This window comes from Pongo abelii, chromosome 5, assembly GCF_028885655.2.
Source record: "Pongo abelii isolate AG06213 chromosome 5, NHGRI_mPonAbe1-v2.0_pri, whole genome shotgun sequence".
NCBI lineage: Eukaryota > Metazoa > Chordata > Mammalia > Primates > Hominidae > Pongo > Pongo abelii.
In genome coordinates, this window is record NC_071990.2 from 51,326,859 (window position 1) to 51,349,381 (window position 22,523).

Below are 22,523 nucleotides of genomic sequence, written 5' to 3' on the forward strand. Positions count from 1 at the left end.
GGCCAGCTCTCTGGAACAGCCTGAGGCCACAACATGCTCCCAGGATATATTTGTTATACTCTGTAACCTGCTAACATTTTCTTAGCCTAGGTGCCCCTAAAAGAAGAGGCTGAGACAAGGGTTTGATATGGTTATTTTGGGAAGAAAGTCCACAGAACAGGGGTGAAGGACTAGAAAAAGTGAAATCAAGAACAATTTAAAAGCAATCAAAATGTGCATTATGGAACTGATCAATACTTTGCGAAATTTAGATCAAGGAACGAAATGTATATCCTTCAGCTTCTAAGCTCCAGAATTGGTTCAGAATTGCTCCTGGAACATTTTGCCTTATACTTCCAAGTGTGCTCATCATCTGGCTGGCTTTGTGCTTCTGCAGCACCGCTTGTGGGGACAGGGTGTGGAAAGCAAATGGAATTTGGTGCAGTTGGAAAGAGCTCTTTCTGGACGCCTTGGAAACACCTGGAGAAAACAAAATGTCCCATAAGTGTAATAAGTATTTAATACAGAAGTGCTCTTTTCCTTCAAGCCAGTCAAGGAACGACCCAGTTTCCTTCGGCATCTGTCTGGAGTAGTGAAAAACCTAAACTTGGGACTTGACTCTGTAGTTAAAGTCCACAGCCAGAGACTTTCATGTGCTATCTTAGTTGGGTTCCCCTGAAAGCAGAGCCTGCGATGAAAGTGTGGATGGAGGTAGTTTATTTGGGCATTTCCATTCCAGGGAGCCAGAGTTCAGGAGGAGGGGTTGATATAAGGAATGAGGGAGAGAAAATTAAAAGATATAAGAATGTATGTTATTGATTAGGCCACCCTGCGGGGACTGGGGCTTGGTCTTGCCTGGACTTTTGAGGAGTAGTATGTAATATGTCTCTTTCATTGTCCCTCAGGCTTAGGGAAGTTAAGTACATCTCCTTAGGTCACAGAGCTAATAAGTGGCAGAAGACAGATTTTTAATTCAGATCTGTGTGACTCTCAAAACCTTCTATTTAACTACTAAGCTGTAACGTTTGCCTATGTGGCACATTTTTCTTATGATAATCTCATGTCTATTTAAAATCCCCCAGTCTAGAAGATAGAAGTCAGGTAAGAACAAAATTATCACACATCCTTAGTGATCAGGCATAATCTGATGTCCAACTGACTGATTTTTAAAGATTATGTCATTATGTCATTTAATTCTATGTCCATAAGACTATCACTAGAATTTGAGATGATAAAAAATAGATTTGCCTACCACTATTCCCAGAATAGTAGACAGGAAATTTAACAGTTAAAATGTCTTGAAGGAAAGTATTACATGTTACATACACTAACATTGTTTTCCTTTATTTGTTTATTTACATGGAAAATGTCCAGGGGATCTAATACTCATGGTATAGTATAGAGGGGTATATGAGATATCATACAACTTGGACAATTTTTTGTGATAACAAGGAATAGAGCAGTTAAAACAATAATTTGATTACTCAATAATATTTTGATTAATCATAATATTAATGATATTTTTGAAATTGTCTAAGAGTGTGTTTGTGGCTTCATTGTTTATGTTGTAGGCAAGCTTAATTGTCTGTGGATGGCTTTTTGATGTTAAAGGGGCAGTTGTTTGTCTGTCTCTGCTTAGGACCTACCTAACCAAAATTACAAAGGAGCAATGTTTGCCATTAATGTCTTAAGGCTTCGTTTTGGTCATGGTTTTCCCTTTCTCCACACTCTCCAATGGCAAGTACGTCTATTTTAGCAGGGGAGGCTTTGTGATCCATCATATATAGTTTGCTATGAACTTAAATAGGTGTATTTGTTTTTATTACCCCTTGCCACATTCCTTATGCTGCAACAACCCTAAATTATCTTCAGTAGCCTAAAAACAGTGTGGCTCTGACATTGGCTCGATTCATGCATCCCCCTTTTTCTGTAAGGCCCTCCTTCTTCCTCTTGGCTTGGCTATCTCCTTATCTTTTGAGACTCAGCTCAGGAATAACTACTTCAAAAAGTCACCCTTGGTACTCTTGTCCTTTCCAGAGGTAGGAGACCCTCTTTTCTGGTCCCATAATGTTCTGTGTAGATACCTATTATTATACTTATCACATTATTTCACAGCTATTGTTTTAATTACATAGTGATTTTCTTGAGGGCAACAACTGTGTTCTCACATTTGTCAACTCAGGACCTAGTAAATAGAAGGCACTTTATATATGTCTGCTAAATTAAATATGAACTGAATTTAATATTTTAGGGGCAAGAATTCTTTCTCTAGCTCCTAAAACAATATCATAAAAAGGCTACTTCTACTTGCCCCGGTGGAATATCAATATTTCCATTCTATAACTCTTGCACTCAGGGTTTATAACTCAGTGAAGAGTTAAATTTGATCTACATAGTTTCATTTGATTAAAATAATTTTACATAATAGTGGGGGAGTTCAATGAGTTGGAATGGAGTAGAAAATATGTTTCTGAATTTTAACTGACACAAGAAACCAATTTTCAAACCAAATAATATCCTTTGGTTTTAGTGACATTTTGTGCCAATTCTGAGTCATTGCATAGCTAACTAGAAGCTTCAGAATATTTAAAAAATATGCATGCTGTATGGATGGTGGAATGTCCAGAAAGTTGTTACCTTGAACTTCTGTACTCACTGCTTCTTTCCCTGCTTTTTGCAATTCCTTCATATATGGGAAGATTACCATACATATGTAATCGTTTATATTTGTAAGTTTGAACCTAGTGCTTAGGCAACCTACATAATTCTAAATTTTAAAGACTGCATAAATACATGCTCATGGATATTGAGGGAATTTTCAGCTCCCATTTCATACATAATCATGTCATGCATTCTAAAAGCACAGTGTTGGGGGAAAATCGCAAATCGAAGTCATTTATATCTAACGCCATTACTGAGAAAACTTTAATATTAAAATGGTAAACATCAATTATTGCTATCACTGTGACAGCTTGGTAGAATGAACTTAAAAGATGGGGGAACCTAGACAGTTAAAATACATGTTTTGTTGCATTTTAATTATTGGAGCTCTATATGTTGAAAAAAATGTTCAAACAAATATGCAGGTATACATATGGTTTACTGAGTATTTGTACTGCCACTATTTTAGAAATATTTTCCTCTTTCTTCCTCCACTGTTATGTAGACTCTACTAATCTACATTCAACACTTAAGACTGCATTTCAAACATTTTTCTATTCAAAAGTCTTCCATGATTTATACTAGCTTGCTCTAATAATTTCTTTTTTTCTATTTCTCAGCATTTATTTATCTAATTTATCCTGCATATTTTTCCAAACATATAATACTTTTTCACAATTTTATCTTTTATTCAATGATATTAACTGTGAGCGTTTGTGTCTGTGTGTGTTAGTATGATAGGAGTTTCAAAAAGAAAAAATGGTTCTTTTCACTTACTGTGTATCAGTCAGGTTTCAACCAGAGAACCTGTAGGATGGGGGTGTGTGTGTGTATGTGTGTGTGTGTGTGTGTGTGTGTGTGTGTGTGTGAAAAACAAGAATTGCTTTGCATTTTCAGAGCTGGGAAAACAAATTCAAAGTCTATGGGTCAAGCAGTCAGGAAAGGAAAATTATGAGCAGGATGAAACTCCACAGGTGAAATTTCTTTCTCTCTGTCTCTCAAGCCTCAGCTCTACTTGTAAAGCCTCCGACAGGTAATTCAGGACATTTTCCTTTCCTTCAACTCAATTGATGATGAGAGGCCCCCAAATACATCTGCAAAATATCTTTACAGTAACATTTAGATTAGTATTTGATTGAATAACTAGACCGTGGTCTAGTTATTGTGGCATATCACAAATGCCGTCAACCACATTTACACTCTGATGGAGAGTCAGGAGGGTTATAAGGTGTGCATTAATGAAGCCAGCGAGTAAAATGATAATCCAAAAACTATGCGGTACTGTTGGAATTCAAGACATATGCAAGGTTATTAAAGTACTGAGGTTAATCTGAGAAGGTTTTAAGCTGGGCCTTGAGCAAGAATTGAGTATGGCAGTTTAATCTGGAAAAGAGGTCGTGGAAAATATTCCAGATTATGAGAGAGGTATAAGTATGGGCAGATGGGTAAGACAAAAAGGTAAAGGACAGGAATTAAATTAGGTTGATTGACAGGAGTTATGAACTTACATTCCTTTATGGGCTAGGCAGGCAATGTAAATTATCAAAGTAGGAAAACATCTAAGACAACCAGGAGTGGTGGGAACTGGGCTGACCAGGAGAGCTTGTACCCACCTTAAAGTCATCAAATTAAAACAAGCAGACAAAAAGCACTGTTTCAGCCAAACAAAATATACTGGGAGCTTCAACAAAGGATACCCACATAGAAAATGCTACTTAGTAGCTCTGTGACCTTGGGTAAATTATTTAATTACTCTGAACCTCAGTTTTCTCATTTTTAAACTAGTGGTAATAATAGTACCCCCTCGATAGGGTAAAATACTAGTATATGAAAGTGCTTAAAAAGGGCATGGAACATATTAAGTGTTAGTCGTTTAATTTTTTAGTAAGTGCTAGTTGTTTTTGGCCTCTCTCCCCATCCCCCAGCCCCTCCACCCTCAGGGTATACTATCTGTATCTATATATCTATCTATGTCTATATCTATAGCCAACTAGTTTAGTAAACTATGTTAAATTGATAGAGGTACAAATAGAAAAAAAGTTTTTTTTCCTTCTAACCATTGTTTTCAAACATGCTCTGATAAATCTTCTTTCTTTACACCTTGTCTGTCACTTGAACAGACCCATTTCTTTCCTAGTCACTCATAGGCATTAAAGCATCTAATTTTCAGGTATTTAAAAGTTCATTCCAATCTAAAACTTAAGTTCCATTCAATTTCCCTCCCTACTCCCCTCCCTTTTTTTCCTGCTTTCCTTCCTCCCTTCCATTCTTCTCCTGTCCCCTTCCCTTCCCTCCTCCCTTCCTGTCCCCTTTTGTCTCCTCCTTTCCCCTCCTCTCTCCTTCCTGTACAGGTATTTTTTGAGTGCTTAGTCTGTGCTAAGCTCGCAGGAAGTTTTTAGAGGAGGATAAGGGTGGGGTTTCAGTGCTGGGAATACTGAGATAATGATAAGTACTTGCTGTCTATCGGGATACATAGGAGTTGTATGTAGATCAATACTGAGGCATCAGGGATGTCTTTCTGTATGAAGTAATGTCTAATATAAAACCTGAATCATAAATAAACATTAGCTAAGTGGGTGAGGAGGGACAATAAGGGTACAGAGAGAATTTCTGGCAATGGGAATAGTAGATGTAACAATAAAAATTAGAACATGCTGTTTTCTGGGAACTACAAGTATTTCACTATGGCTAGAAGAAAAGTGCAGGCAGTTAAATAAGAGGCATGAAAAAAATGCGGCATTACACATACCTTAATTTTTTTTAAAAAAAGGAGGCTTAAAGTGTTTTATGTCACTTTCCTGTGGCCGAGTAGGCAGTATAGCTAGAACCAGGTTCTCCTTTGTCTCCTTCCTGCTTCACTGAGCTCACATCACGCCATACCCCAGGACCATCCTGCCTCCTCTTTATTAATACTAATGAAAGAGAGAGGCAAATGAAGAGTCTGATTCCACTCATCCCTTCATTTAGAGAATCCATGGGAAAAGAGCATTTTCCTAAGTCATAGCTTTCAGAGGGAATGTTCTGCAGACGAAGCCATTCAGAGGGGGACGTTCTGACTGTGTGGATACAACCCATTTTTTTTGGTCTTCTATTTTTTTTTAATGTTATTTAATTCTTTTGATCATTGGATTCTTTTGTTTCTTTAAACTTTTAGGAGCTTTGCTTTTTAGTTCTCCATTATTTTGAAACTGGCCTATCTAGGGGAGAGGGGCAAAAATATTTTTCCTCACTGGTTCGTTACTGGTGGCCTGTAGTGCAGGCATTTTTCAAGAGCCATTCTCTCATGCCTGACTTGGACTGTGTTCTATGGGGATCTTGCTGCATTTTAGCATTTTAATTTCAATTTCTGCAGCATAATACTATTGATTCATTCAAAACCTTGTTCTCTGTATAATATTTTATATGTTGGTTATATACATTTTAGAGGTTTAAAATATATGGTCACAACCTAGTAATACAAATAATGACATGATCCATACTTGTACTTTGGTCCAAATTGCCTTTATATACTAAAGAAAAAAAAGTTCTGTTCGCAAAATAATTTTTTTTTTTTTTTTGAGACAAAGTCTTGCTCTGTCTCCCAGGCTGGAGTGCAGTGGTGCGATCTTGGCTCTCTGCAGCCTCTGTCTGCGAGGTTCAAGCAATTCTCCTGCCTCAGCCTCCCGAGTAGTTGGGATTACAGGCACGTGCCACCATGCTCTGCTAATTTTTGTATTGTTACTGGAGACAATAATCACCATATTGGCCAGGCTGGTCTCGAACTCCTAATCTCAAGTGATCCACCCATCTTGGCCTCCCAAAGTGCTGGGATTACAGGTGTGAGCTTAAAAATAAGCCAGTTTCTTGTAATATAAGTGTGGTTTCAGCTGTAGAGTTTGCATATTGCAGAAAAGTTGGCTTTAGTGGTTTTGGAGAGCTGTCATATTTGCAAAAGTATTTTAAATCAGAATATCAATACTATTATCTAGAAGTGGGATGACTGAATTATACGATAGTTCTATTTCTAATTTTTTCTTCAAAAGTATTCTTAATGCATTAATCTTTATAGGATTCCACACCAGACAGTAAGTAAAGATATACACTGTACCAACCACAATGACTACTTGAATCTTCACATTCACTTGCAAATTGGCCAACTCATTTATTTGCAGAAATCTTTTAGACCTATGGAGTTTAAATCTATAGAATGAGAATTTCTAGGGCTTAGCATAATTATTTATTAAATATTGGCTTAATTGAATTTACTTGAATTCAGAAGTGGTGTCAGGAACCAATAGTTCCATTTTTGGAGAGAAGCAGCAGTAAAACTTATGAAACAGAGAAGAAAAAGTAGGCTGATGAAAACTATGCCTGAATTGTTTGAATTTTATAAGTCTGTGTTAACTATAAATAGTGAAAAATTCTTTAGAGAATGAAGTATGTTCATAGAGTAAATAAAAGAAGATAAATATACTTAAACATCCTAGAAATTTATAAACTGGGACAAGACCCATTCTCTTTGAGCCTTAGAGCCTCTTCTGTAGGATTGATAATTTTTTAAAATTCTAGATAATTTCATGGGACCCTTTCTGCCTAAAAAATCTTGGATTTTGTGATTTTAAATTTTCTCTTCATCAAATAGACAACCAAAGATCATTTATTTATCATTAAACAAAGATCACGTGTGTGTGTGTGTGTGTGTGTGTGTGTGTGTGTGTGTGTGTGGTGTCTTCCTGTTAAGATCTTCTTATCCTGAAGTGAAATTGTACAGCCAAAGTATAACCCTCCAAGGAATCTGTGGAAATACTGACAGATTTAGCAGCAGGAATAAATTCTAGGGGTTCATCTTGGAGTTCACATGAAGACATTGAAAACCCTGGGGCAACTCCAAGAGAGATTATATTATTAAAGGAATTTGGATAGAATATAAAGTATTGCAAAGCAGCATCTCCTGTGCAGAGGAACTGTTTGGAAGATATAGTGAGGAGTGCTCAGTGTCACAAGGGAGTGCTCTCTGAGATCTCTGCTAGGGACTTTGGAGGAGGGCAGTGTAGAACCATGAATCAGACAGCACACGTGTGCAATGGTTGTTAATTATGTACCCTCTTGAATAGTTAGGAGAAACTTAATCTAAGTCCTATATTCCAACCAAAATAAATGCTTTTGTTTGAGGCATAGTTGTAGTACACTCCCACGGTACTTAGCACGGAGCACATACTAGGTGCCCAATAGCTACTTGTGGAGTGATGATGTGAATGACTACTGGAAATCAATCAAGGGGGCCATATGTCTTGACCTGCAGCAGTGAGAAATAAGAGGGAAGTGAAAAGAGAGTGAGGAGAAGGGCTGAGCTATTAATGTTAGGTTCTGTGAACAGACGCAGTGGCTATGAACCAAACAATTATGTTAGTGAAGAGCCAACCTGAGAAGAATTAAAGTGTGTCTCTGTGCCATACAGGTAGCTGATACAGGTAGTAGCTGCCTCCCACCTGATGGGCAAGTCAGAAAGCTAGAAGAAACAGTTTAAGTCTGAGGTCATTTGCTCTATTCTTCTTATGGAGCTGAAAATTCATTAATATTTGTGCCAGAGACTCAAGTAACAAACCTGGATAATTTTTTAAAAGAAGATACATGTTCTTGGATTTCTAACAAAATAGACCAAACCTGAAAGGCACTGTCTTAATACCAATGATCCAATTAGACATTGATCATTGCAAAGGGGCTTGGATGTTGCAGATTGCTAGGAACCGGCTTCCTCGAAATGGCCAGAAATTGAATGGTATTGGTCTTCATGTAGCTTGTTGTTTCTGAATGCTTTGTGGTTGCTCCCTAGGACCAAGCGTTGTATGCTTGTGTATGTATGTGTGGTTATTCAGAAATGATTTTCCTACCAAGTCAAGTAATAGACAAAGTAAACACAGAATATTCTGTTCTTGTTGAACTAAATAGTGTGGTTTTTCAAAGGAACAACAATCAAAAGTGGTGGAAATCACTCATTTGCACATTTGCTTCTGATGAAATTAGAAACATTGAAACAAATATCTGTGGGACTTTTCAACCTTCTGGAATTCTAGTCTATTGTGTTTGAAATAATAGTTCCTGGAACATAATCAGTACTTGAAAAATATTTGTTAAATGATTGAATGAGTGTTTCCTCCAACTGCATTTTTGAAAGCTTAATAATTCTCCCTCTATATTTAAAAACGGGAAAGCCCTTATTTCTACAACAAGAGGAAAGGATTTGGGTATCTATGGAGGGCTTGTCTATGCCAGGAACTTTGCCAAGAACTTTATATTATTTCAATTAGTTCCTACAACAACACTGTGAGGCAGGTATTTTCACCATATTTTACAAAAGAAAATTAAAGTTCTGCATGATCAAATAGCACAGAGTCCCAGAATGGTGGACTTAAGATTTCCTTTTGAGTTAAAGGATATACATCTCCAATGGACTGGTTCTCTGGGAATCAAACTCAGGCCACACAATGAAAGTGCAGAGCCTTAACTACAAGACTACAAAGTGGAGTAGCAGAATGATGATTTAGCTTGTTTGCTCTGGAGGGCTGTTTCCATTTAAACTGCAGTTCGCTATTTTTCTTTATTGCCTCTGTGAATTAAGATGAAAACAATAGGAATATCTCTTCCATTTTCTCTTTCTAGAACTTCCTTCATTATTTCTCATTTCCAAAAATCAGTCTGGTAAAAGCTGTAGAAGTACTTGTCATAGATTTAGAGAAGACTATGAAAATTATTTTTGAGAAACAATAGCACTTTTCTCAGAATGCTCTGTAAATATTTGAAAAAGTCATGAGAAAGCATGATTCCAGGACTGAGATTAGGTTCAGGAAATTAAGTGATGCTTCTAGTTTTCATTGGAAATGAAATGTTTTCCACTTTTCGTATTATCTTATTGACATTTAAATCATCTTGTTGAGATGTGAGAATATAGACGCTAGAGCCGCACTGCTGGGATTTGCATCGCAACTCCTCCACTTATTGGCTGGTGACCTTCAGAGAGTTACTTAACCTCTGTTTCTCAGTCTCCTTCTCTGTAAGATGGAGATACTCATAGAAACACATGGGACTGTTAGAAGAATTAAATAAGTTAAGTTTCATAAAGCACTTAGAATACCATCTGGCACAGAGTATGCTCTATCTAATATTTGTTAAATAATTACATAAAACTATCTGTCCCTAAAAATATATTGAAAAAAAAACTCCTTCATACAAACTAATCTCCCAAATTTAATTTATTTTCTGTTCTTAGAGTGAAAGTAAGATAGAATCAGACTTCAAATGAAGACCCTATATGCTTTCAACATAAAATAATTAAAATATTTGATTATCAGTATGTCTTACTGTTTCATTTGCCTGATTAAAATTGAGACAGAGAGAGTTTATTCTTTTGAGTTTGTTTATCACCTGTCTACTTGCAGACAAGCGTCACAGTGACCAGTACCAAGCTTTAATTTTACTGAGTACGGATTAGGAGGTAGGGATTTGGCAAGACCAAAGTACTGGACAACACTGAATTACAAAAGATAAAATAGTCTCTGAAGTTTGAACTATATACAAAATGGTTACATTAACATAATTGACATGATAATCTCCACTGAAATATATGTTTTAAAAAACTTGAATTTCTTTGTGTTAGGCAGTTACATTTTCTAGATGACTGTATTTCAACTCAGGAAAGAAATGGCTGAAAGGCCTGAGTTGATACCTGGGCAAGATATCAAGAAATATATTATTTTCAACACTCTTCTCCCACACACAGTCTAGCAATAGCATTTATTCAGAATCTGTTCCTAGTGCAGATTTAGATTGTATACATTTTAGAAAATGTGCAGAAGATAGACAAGATGGGGGCAAAGGACATGGACATTGTCTGGGCTGAATTACCTGTGTTACTTCTTTGGAATCCAGGCTTCTGTATTCTGTGGTAATCATGTCATATCATTTAAAATAGCCTGACTTTTTTTCTCAGTGTTCCATTGAGGGCTAGAGACACTCCAAGTTAAAAGTACACATATTCACTTTTAGGAGGTATGCTCTTAGTTTGCTAACCAGTCCAGGGAGACTTCCAAGTATACATATCAAATGGTGATGTCAGTATATTTAGCATTCAGAGGGGAAGAGAAGAAAGCTAATATTGAGATACTTCTGGCCTAGATTCCTGCCTGCCAGTGGTGACTATCACTATCAAATACAGAGACATTGGAGCATCAGTCTGTGCTTTCTCTGTGGCCCATTTGGTGCTTCAATGAACACCTGATTCCTTTAAGTATGAATTTTGGCAATTTAAACTAGTTTATCTGTCAGAGAGCCAAATGTATTTAATGTTTTACCAATTCATACCGGGGGTCAGATTATTAACTGAATCAGATACAATTATTAAAAACTGTCTCACAAGGTCAGGAGATCGAGACCATCCTGGCTAACATGGTGAAACCCCATCTCTACTAAAAATATAAAAAATTAGCTGGGCGTGGTGGCAGGCACCTGTAGTCCCAGCTACTCAGAAGTCTGAGGCAGGAGAATGACGTGAACCCAGGAGGCGGAGCTTGCAGTGAGCCGAGATGGTGCCACTGCACTCCAGCCTGGGGGACAGAGGGAGACTCTGTCTTGAAAAAAAAAAATTGTCTTTTTCCTATGGAATATTTTGTGTTTTTTCATGTAAATTTTGAAAAGATAAGGATCGGGTTCGATATTCCTCTGCTAAGCCACCGCATATTATTGGAAAAATCACTGAATCTTTCTGGGCTTCAGAATTTTTATTTCAGAATCGTGGAGAGTATGCCATTTCTTGGCCACTTGCATATGTTAGAATGGTGTAAGAAGTCTTATCTAAAAATGTTCTTTAAAGACTGGGTAGGTTAAAGGTTTGAACACTAAAATAACAAAAAATTTATCTAGTTTATTTTAAAATTCATTTTTAGAATATTGGAGTTGACATTGATGTTAGAGATCTTGCAGTCTCTGCCTCTCCCAATTAAAGATGAGGAAACTCATGACTTGCCTTCTATATTTAGCAGAAGCAAAACTAGAACCCAGGGCTCCTGACAGAGCCACACACAGCCTCAGAAAGGGTGCTGCTTAAAATTCTGACTCAGAAAGGGCACTGCTTAAAATATTTGATTTGGGCTTTAAAAATGTCATGGTGGAATCTGGAAGCAAGCCAGTTGCTTTATGCTTTTTATCCTTTTTGGTTTGAATTATTAGCTCTAATTCTGCGCAGGTCGCTGTGTTATGGAAGGGGGCTATTAGAAGACAGCAAGATTCATGGGTTTTAGACCTTATACTGCAATAAAGCAATGCAAGAAGAGGAGGGGCTTTGGGGGCACATGGTGACAAATGTAATACATCACAACACAAACTTCTTTCAGCCCCAGCAGCAATATGTGAGATGACCAAAGCCTGTAAAATTAAGCATAAGAGGAAGAATGTTTGATATGAAGATTCCTCCAGAGTAATCTAGCTCTCACCAACTCCCAATTTATTTGCAATATTAACCCTCAGTGAATAAGAAACAAATAAACCATAATATATTATTATTGGTAAAACAACAATAAGGGCAACTTTCATGTGAACTGGACAATAAAGCAATTTGCATGTTTGATAACAAGTTTAAAAGCTCTTCTAAGAAAATAATTTAATTATATATATATTTTTTGCATTCTCTACTTCGCTGTCCTATAGAATCTCAGTTTATCATAGCATAATCAGAATGCATTGTAAATTGCTAGTTACTTGTCTACCTCCAGCATGGGGCTTTAAGTTCAGTGGCCTCTAATTTCATCTGGTGCCTGCTAAATATTTGCTGAAATAATAAATGAATGAATGACACTTCCTTCCCCCAGTCTGTAGTTTAAAAATGGCCCGAAAGGTAAGATTAAGATAGAAAATACTGACATGATGATATATAAGATGAAGAATTATCTGCTTCAATTAATTAGTCAAACAACCACTATTTTTTAGCATCTGATAAACTAATGTTAAGCAATTTTTATGTTACTTTTTCTGGTAGAATGTTTTGGAGGCTCCCACTCCATTAAATCCTTTCTCCAAGATTTACAGGTGCTTATAATGCTATGGAGCAGATAGAAGCTGCTCTATAATCCTAACAGGGAATTGACATCTCCTGAATCTAAGACACTGAATCATGGCCTCAAATGAAATTTCATCAAGGTGTGTTTGGTTAATCTCAGAAACTACAGTGATTACACACTTTGAGGGCCTCCTTGTTGGGTGATGACAGAAAAGACTGAAATTATGGGAAAAAAAATGAAGGACGCCCAGCTTGCCAAAACAAATAGTCACGGGGCTCTGGCACATCAGAAAGGTGAAGTGGGGGGATGGTAGAGGGGAGTAGGGTAGGGGTAAGGTCTTTGATCTACACACCTTAGGCTATGATCCCAAAGAAATGAAATTAAACGCCCAAAACTTAATTTTCATGACAGTGTGTAACCCTCCGCTAATCATTCAAAGAATGAAGTCCTTTGAAGTATCAAAACAGGTAAATCCTTACCACCCTCCTACCCCATCCAAGGAATAGGCCAATAAACTAAAATCAATGATTTGGAGCTTTCTTTCATTCTGAAACATTACAACATCTTCACAGTAATTTGAATAGGAATTAAACACTAAGATAGCAGCAGAAAAGATAAGCTATATCCTATCAATTCTGTATTATTTTCAGCATTGCACAGGCTCTTTCATATCATGCTGTGATAGAACTTACAAGTTTTTCAGTTTTATTTTATTTTTACTGCCCTCCCCTTTTGGATTACATAAATACCAAAATGAATACATATTTTCTAGCCCTACTCTGTTTTATCCCCTTTAATACTGCAGCTAATGAGGCAAAAGGCAATCCTACTGATTCAAACACAGCAATTTGGCAACTTTTATTTCCCTAGTTCAGCTGATTTTGTTATTCTCACACATTTGTATAATTGCTATTTTTCAACTATGAAGTTAATATAGGTAGAAGGAAAGCTAGTTTGAATCTGAACCCAGTGCTAGAGGTCACAGGAAGATTACATAACAGGACAGAGAACCTCTGCAAAGTATTTAATAGCAGAGCATTTCCAGGAGAGTTCAAAAACATAAAATTGAAACCACAAGCCTAAAATATTTTGCAATTACTGACAAAACTGTGCCTTGTCAGATAATGCCGGGGAATAGCTCAAGCAAGAGGAGAGAGTTGCTAAAATAGCAATAAAGAGTATACATCTTGATTCTGTAACAACTGATTTCTTGTGTTTAATTTCTTGCCGTAATGGTTTTCCTTGAAAATTTGTAGAATAGGTAGATAAGACAAAGAAAAAAATTTCAATGCTTTGTGCAAAGGACATGACAGAGATTATGGGTTCTTTTTGAAGCAAACTCTAAAAATCTTAGTTCAGAAGCTTAAATGTGGACTGAGGGACTGTGTCCTGTTTCTCCCTGCTGGGTTCATTTAGGCTAAATCCCAGGCTGTCCTGCGTTTTAGTTGGAGACTCTCACAGTGGGGGTGATTCGACTTTCTCTGCCCTAGGCACAACATATGCTACTTCCCATCCCTTTTATAGGCATTAGTTCTGCAGACAGCACTGGTCAAATGTACATTATTCACAATCACTTTAATGCAAATATGCAAGGCTGAGGGAGAAAATATGTCACAAAGAGGCAGTCATCCATTTCTCTTCTTTTCTGATTTATTTCTTTATAGGTTCCCTTCTATATGTTTGATTTTACAATTAATACAGGATACAAATAAATAAATACGTAGCATCCACTGTGAGAACCATAAAAAAGCTCCCCAAAAATTCCCTCAAATGCCTTTTGTAAAATGCTAGTAACTAGAACCCTATAAATTGTTTTGTTTTTATTATTGTTCCTTTTTCTCTTCATGACTCTGTTTTTTTTTTTTTAATTAAGTGGAATCCCTGTGTGTACTCTGACACTGTCACATTTGTAAGAAACAGAAGAAGAATCAAAGCAAAGGGTAGAACTCTATTTAATCTGTTAAATGAAAATAAAACACACAATTAGTTTTGTACTGCAAAAATTAGCTTTTGTTGCATTTTCAACCTCTATTTAAAGAACTGTTTGATTTCTCAATAACAAGGCATCTGATCTGTGGCAGAACATTTCTAGGACAGATTTGCAAATGTATATTACACAGGCATGCATTTTAAGTTTGAGCAGAGATTATGTGGTAATTGTCTGTCTAAACCATGAAGATATAACTTACTTTGCCAGTAGTGAACCCAAGTCTTACAAAATCATCTGCCAAATATAGAAAGAAAGACTCCTGGATTTCTGATACCCTATTTCTGAGAAGTTAAACAGTTCTGTTTTGTTTTAAAGTGTATCCAATGAATTTATTTATATACAACTATTTGTCACACAAGACAACTTGACATGCTAAGCCTGGCTTTACATTAAGCACATGAAAGTTCTTCTATGTGCGGAATGAAAAACTAAAATGTAACCATCTGCACATGATATTTAGAGGTACATAAAATTGTGCCAGGGACCCTGAGAAGCCCATATGCATGAACAGCAATGTAGAATTTAAAAAAAAATGCAGAGTAATAGAACATTTGGAAGACATTGTACTACTTGAAATAATGCAATTAAAATGTTAAGTAAATCCTATGTTAGTCTAAGGTACAAGTGTAGCAAACATTTGCCATATGAAGGAAACAATATGCTTTTATTGTGACTCAATTCTGTTAATTTAATGATCTATGTCAATGTGCGTAGATATCATGTAATGCACTCTTCTGTCTTTTCAAAAGCAGTCACTCTTATTCACCTTTATGTTTGCTTTCTTATTGTTATGCTTATGATTAACTTAGGGAGTAGGGAAAATAAAAGCCAAATAAAGTGTCAAGTCATCCGTTTTTTCTTACCATGTTGTTTTAATGTAGTCTTAACCTCAGATAATTATATTAAGAATGTTACTTTTTCCCCTTGTCCTAAAATTATCTTTTAACTAAAATAGCCAATTACTCAATAGATGGAGGAGGTCTCTTCCACTATTGGTGCCTAGTGATTTACATGGACACTTATTAATGCTAATGGAAGATATATCTGTAAATCTCTTCACTCCAAAAGGATAATGGCCTTCTATTAGTCTCCCATAAAAGGAGAATAAGCAAAGTCTTTTTTTATAAGTGATACAGGTAGTGAATTACTTAAGGGAGATTTACAGCACATGTAATTACATAGTTTAAACCATTTTGGTAGCATTCTGTGTACATTGTTGTAAATTTTAAAAATGTCAGATAAGTCTTTGAGTCTACATAAACAGCCAAAATTAACCCAGGGGACTATTATTATTAATTAAATACCTGTGTTTTCCGAGGCAAACACATGTAGTAGTGAAAATATATGTCTTCTTGTTTCTAAGAAAAAGAATTCATAAAACCTTTTTAATTTAATTTAATTAATTTTTTTCAAAACATTATCATGTGCCTAATTTTGAAAAAAGAAGCAAAAGGGTTATTTTATTTCATTTTTAAAGATAAGTGACATACATATTTATTAATGTGAATGAGGGGCTGGGGTAGGGAAAATCATAGAGTAATTATCTCACCTACATGATAGGGGTACAGATAGTAATATACTAAAAAGGTTATTGTAGATTGGATGTATCCATTTTCATTAAAATTAAAAAAGAATTTTTAAAAACCTAGATTTTGAAATAAGAATGAAATGACTTCATTTAAGTAGATAACATGGCCAGCATTGGAAATGGGATTCTGCATTATTGAATTGTAAAAGAGGAGGAGGTGTGTGTAAAGTGTTATCCTGAAGAGTCACCTAATAGTCCCTTAATTCCTGGGCCCTAGGGAAGGTCATGGTGTTAGAGTAGTTTGCCAGACACCTACACAATGGTAACACTAACCTTTGTCAAACTGAACTAAATGAAATTTGTTTTGGCATCAACTTGCCATGTATATACTGGATTCTCCTTTCTTTGCTGTCCTTTTGCTTCTTCAGACATGTATATCTCACCCTTCTCAAAAGTTTATTTGAAAAACGATACTTCAAATTAGTCATTTAAATCTTATTGAAAATTTATTAATGTATATACTACCTCTAGGGCTATTTGCATTTTAAATCTCTTCTCTAGAAGTTCTCTTAGACTCCATATTAAAGGACTCAGATACTTAGGCAGATTTCTTGAAATCATAATATGGTACTGCCGGGATTGGCTTTGGTTTACAGCCTGGCCTGAACTTTGCTTGAGAGCATAGGGAATAGGAAGGTTGGAGAGAATTTGGGAATCCTGGAAACAGGCAGAATGGTTTGTTATTTGTGGATTTACAAGTCTATGATTACATAGATGTGGTTGTCTTAGCCTGAATTTAAATGTCCATGATTGCTTCCATTTCAATTCACATAAACCCTTGTTGTCAATATTCAGAATTAGTGCTAGTTTCTTGATTTAGGGCCTAAAATTAAAATACACGAGATCAGATTAAGAGGTTCTATTTACTATATTCAATCTTTTACTCATTCTCAAAAATAGGGCTATTCCCGTTGTTGATTTCTTCTTGCGTACATTTTGGTACTTTGTATTTTTCATTTAATCTGAATTGTTCATTGTTTGGCCCAAAATTATTCATAATGATCATTTATTGTTATTTTAATGTCTATAGAACATTTAGTGGTATTTTATTTCTGATATTGATAATTTATGTTTCTTCTATTTTCTTCTGGAAATATTATAAATCTGGCTAGAGATTTATAAAGTTTATTAATTTTTTTGAAGAAACTGATTTTTGGTATATCAATTTTTTTCTATTATTATCTTTTCTGTTTTTGTTTTCTCCTCTTATTTTTATCATTTTCTTCCTTCAATTATTTTAGATTTAATTTTCTCTTTTTAAAAGATTTCTAAAGATTAATTTTGATAATCAATTTAGATATTAACTTGAGAACCCTTTTTTCCAATACAATCATTTTAAAGCTCTCAATTTCTCTCTAAGCTCTTCTTTGGCTGCATATAAAAAAATTTTAAATGATGTTTTTATTTTCCTTGGCTTTAAAACATTTTCTAGTTCTTATTGTGTTTTCTTCTTTGATATAATTTCTTCTTGGAAATAATGTGTTTTTTTTCTCTGATTGCTCTTAAGTTTTCTATTTGTCACTGATGTTCAGCAAATTGAACACAAAAGTCTTGGTGTGGTTTCCTTTTTGTTTATTCTACTTGGGGTTTGTTGAAATTAGATTTATGGTTTATAGATTTGGAAAATTTGGAAAATTATATATATTTTTGTCTCTTCTCTGTCCTCTTTTTTTGGAACCCTAAATTACTTGTATGTTAGAAAACTGGTTGTCATGCTATAGGTCACTCATACTCTGTTCAGGTTTTACAATTCTTCCAGTCTTTCATTTATTGTTTTTTACTCGTTATTTTTTGTCTTTGACATTTCTAGTTCTATATTTTCAAGTTCATCGATTTATGCTTCTGCAGTGTTTAATCAGCTGATGATTTCTTCCAGTGTATTTTTCCCTTCAGAGATTGTATTTTTCAGTTCAGTGCCATTGGGTTTCTAAAACATATTTTGCATTACTCTTTATACTTAATACTTAATACTTTTTAGAACTTTTTTAAAACATATATATTTTAGAATATATACACACACGTGTAACATAATTATACATATGTGTATTAGTTGTTGTAACATCTTTTCCTGATAATTCTACTATCTGTGCAATCTCTAAGTCTATTTCTTTTAATTGATTATTCTCTAATTTATGTTTCAGCTTTTCCTGCTCCTTTGGTAATTTTTGATTGGATATTGTATATTGTGCATTTCATATTTTTGGGTACTGTAATTTTTTGTATTACTTTAAATAAAGTTGGACTTTTTTTCTGGCATGTTGCTATATTACTTGGAAATGGTTCATTCTGTTTGAGGTTGGCTTTTACATTTTATTTATTTTTATTTTTTATTTTTTTGAGACAGAGTTTCACTCTTGTCACCTAGGCTAGAGTGCAGTGGTGTGAACTCAGCTCACTGCAACCTTCGGTTTCCGGGTTCAAGCTATTCTCCTGCCTCAGCCTCCTGAGTAGCTTGGATTACAGGTGCGTGCCACCACACCTGGCTAATTTTTGTATTTTTAGTAGAGACAGGGTTTCGTCATGTTGTCCAGGGTGGTCTCGAGTGCCTGACCTCAGGTGATCCACCTGCCTCAGCCTCTCAAAGTGCTGGGATTACAGGTGTTGAGCCACCATGCCCAGCCGGCTTTTACATTTTATTAAGGTGGGTCTAGAAGAGCTTTTACTATAAGGTTGATATAGTTCCACTACTAAGATGATACCCCTCTGAGGATTCTAATCAATGATGCATGATTTAGGAAATTTTATCTGGTGGAAAAATCAACATTTTTAAGTCCTACATCGGCTCCAAGAATATGCACAGCATTGTATTTTCTAGTGGTTTGATTCCTGGCTTCTCATACATGCATAGATTGGTACACAGCCAAAGACAGGAGCAGACCTCTATAGATTTCCAGATTTGGGCTTCTGGCCTCCAGAATTGTAAAAGAAAAAAATTTGTGTTGGTATAAACCATCAAATACGTGATAATTTGTTACAGCAGCCATAGGAAACTCATATAAATTTTATAATTATAGCTCTTACACTTATGTCTATCATCTATTTTGAGTTCTTTTTTTATATTTTGTATGAAAGGGGTATAAGTTTAATCTTTTGTCTGTGAATATTCAGTGTTCCAGCACCAATTGTTGAGAAGACATTTCTTTCCTCATTAAATTGGGGAAATCAACCTTGTTGAAAATCAATTAGCTGTAAATGTTAAGAGTGTGTTTCTGAGCTCTCAATTCTATTTAATTGATCAATATATTTCCTGTTAGGCCAATACTACATCGATTTGATTACTGTAGCAGAGTACTAAATTTTGAAATTGGGAAGTGTGAATTTTCCAACTTTATTTTTCTTTTTCAAGACTGTTTTCTTTTTCAAATTTAGTTTTCTTTTTTTTTAAAGTCTCTTTCTTTCTTTCTTTCTCTTTCTTTCTTTCTTTCTTTCTTTTTCTTTCTTTCCTTCTTTCTTTCTTTCCTTCTTTCTTTCCTTCTTTCTTTCTTTCTTTCTTTCTTTCTTTCTTTCTTTCTTTCTTTCTTTCTTTCTTTCTTTTTCTTTCTTTCTTTCTTTCTTCTTTCTTTCTTTCCCTCCTTCCTTCCTTCTTTCTTTCTTTCTTTCAGTCCTGCTCTTATCACCCAGGCTGGAGTGCAATGCTATAATCTGTAATCTCGGCTCACTGCACCTCCGCCTCCTGGGCTCAAGCAATTCTCCTGCCTCAGCCTCCCAAGTAGCTGGGATCACAGGTGCACGCCACCATGCCCAGCTAATTTTTGTATTTTTAGTAGATATGGGGTTTCCCCATGTTGGCCAGGCTGGCCTCCAACTCCTGACCTCAAGTGATCCACCTGCCTTGGCCTCCCAAAAGGCTGAGATTACAGGCATGAGCCTCTGCTCCCAGCCCTTTTAAAAAAAGTTTCTTAAAATTATTTTTCCTTTTAGAAACAAGTTTACCAAGAAACCAGCTCCCCTCCCACCACACTGGGCAGGCTGCAGTCATCTTTCTTTAAACTGCTCTGATTTTCCCTCACACCCCAAACAGGATCTCCTCAGGATGGCCTCAGAAAGCTGGAGTCTCTCCGTGCCTGGCCATACAGCCTGCTGGTGGTGAAGGCCTCTCTGCCACATTGGAGGTTTCTGATTGTGGGACACAGCCTGGTTTTTTGTTTTCTTCCTGTCTTCTAATTTAAAAGACATCCCTGGGTGACAGGAACAGTGCAGGCGTGTGAGCTGTTGAAAGAACCTGGTGAAGTCTTGCAAGGTCCAGCAAATTGCTTACATTCCTCAGCACTAGCGACTTGCTTGTGGAAGTCTGTAAGTTGTTTGTGTGTCACTGTGCTGGGCTCCCATGGTTGTCTCCTTTGGCAATCCTTTCAAGGAATTATCTAACCATTGACAAAAAAAATTGGACTTTCAATCCGCATGACCTCCTAGAGCACTTTAGCCACATCGGGTAGGGTATGTTGGGGAGGAGACAAAAGCAGCATATGTGGAGCAACTGGCTGACAAGTTACTGTCTAAGCTGGTTCATCACCTGCCCAATCAGTTCTTTCTGTAAATCAAAGTCTTCCCCATGATCATTGGCTACCCCTGTATGGATGAGGTCTGGTGGGAAACTCATGACACTACATTTGGCATCCCAGTGGTCCAGGGTAGTAGAGGCAATGGCCCACTGTGATATAAGGATGATTACTTGGCTCTTCAGCAAGATGACAGGGCTATACTAAATAAACCTGGTGGCTATCCAGGCTGAACATGTCATCTACAGTGTCAGGGTGATTCTGGAGACCGTTCTGCTGTTCTAGGAGCTGAAAGGTGGGGATGCATAGTGCCTGGACATGTCTACTAGTTCCTGTGTTTTGGCTATTTTGGGCCCCTGCATTTCCACATGAATTTTATGATCAGACTGTCAATCGATGCAAAAAGGTAACTGGGATTTTGACAGGAATTGTGTTAAATCTGTAGATCGATTTGGGAGTATTACCATTTTAATATTAAATTTTTCAATCCATGGACTTGAAATGACTTTCCACTTACTAATTTACTAATATATTTTAAATTTTCTTTTTATGAAATTTTTGCAGCTTTCAGTGTATAATCCTTGCATTGTTTTTCTTAAATTTATTTCTAAGTATTTTATTCTTTTTAATACTCTTCTAAATAAAATTGTTTTCTTAATTTCACTTTTGGATTGCTTATCACTAGTGTATGGAAATTCAATTTATTATTATATGTTTATCTTGTGTCCTGAAGTCTTTCTGAACTTGTTTATTAGGTGTTGTACATTTTAGTGGATTTCTCAGGATTTTGTATGAACAAGATCATCTATTTGTAAGTAGAGATAGTTTTACTTCTTCCCTTCCAATCTGGATATTGTTTATTTCATTTTCTTAACTATTTGCCTTGATTAAAACCTCTAGTACAATGTTGAATAGAAATGGTAACAGCAGACATCCTTGTTTTGCTCCTGATGTCAGGGAAAACACATTCACTGTTTCACCCTTAAGTATGATTATAGGTGTAGATTCTCATAAATGGACATTTATATCATGTATATTTTAAATTAATACTTTTCTTTTTTAAAAAAACAGCAGCTTTAGGTTTTCAGAAAAATTGAGTAGAAAGTATAGAGTTTTAATGTTATCTTTCCCTCTCAGTTTCCTTTATTAACATCTTGTGTTGGTGTTGTACATTTGTTAAATTGATGAATGATGAATCAATATTGATATATTCTAAGCGAAATCCATAGTTTACATGAAGGTTCAAATTTTGTGTTATATTATGGGATTGAGGAATGCACAATGTCATGTATCCACTATTACAGCATCATCCACACCACCCTAACAACAATGGGTATTTTAACTGCTTCTTTCGTGTTTTTTTTTTTTCTACAGTGTTATATGCTTGACATTATATAGTTTGTAGATTTTTTAGACTGGCTTCTTTTACTTACCAATATGTTTGTAAGTTTCCTTTATGTCTTTGCTTGATAGCTCATTTTTAAAAATCACTGCACAGTGTTCCATTGTATAGATGCACCACAATTTGCTTATTCATTAACATATTGAAGGACTTCTTACTCACAAGATTTCGCAATTATGAATGAAGCTGCTGTAAACACTGATTTGCAGGCCTTCTTTGGACATTTTTTCAACTCATTGGGTAAAAATGTGATTGCTGGATTGTATGTTTAGTTTCGTAAGAAACTGACAAATTGCCTTCCAAAGTGACTGTACCATTTCACATTACCACCAGCAATGAATAAGAGCTCCTTCATTTCACATCCTCATCATCAGTA

At 35.8% G+C, this 22,523-nt stretch overlaps 1 long non-coding RNA gene and 1 pseudogene across 1 annotated transcript in view; one reads left to right on the plus strand and one right to left on the minus strand.

The window, feature by feature from the left end:
- Nucleotides 1–22,523, plus strand: part of LOC134761521 (uncharacterized) — a 379,933-nt gene that overhangs the window by 747 nt on the left and 356,663 nt on the right. The window lies entirely within an intron of this gene.
- On the minus strand, nt 248–22,251 carry LOC100440690 (transportin-3-like; annotated as a pseudogene).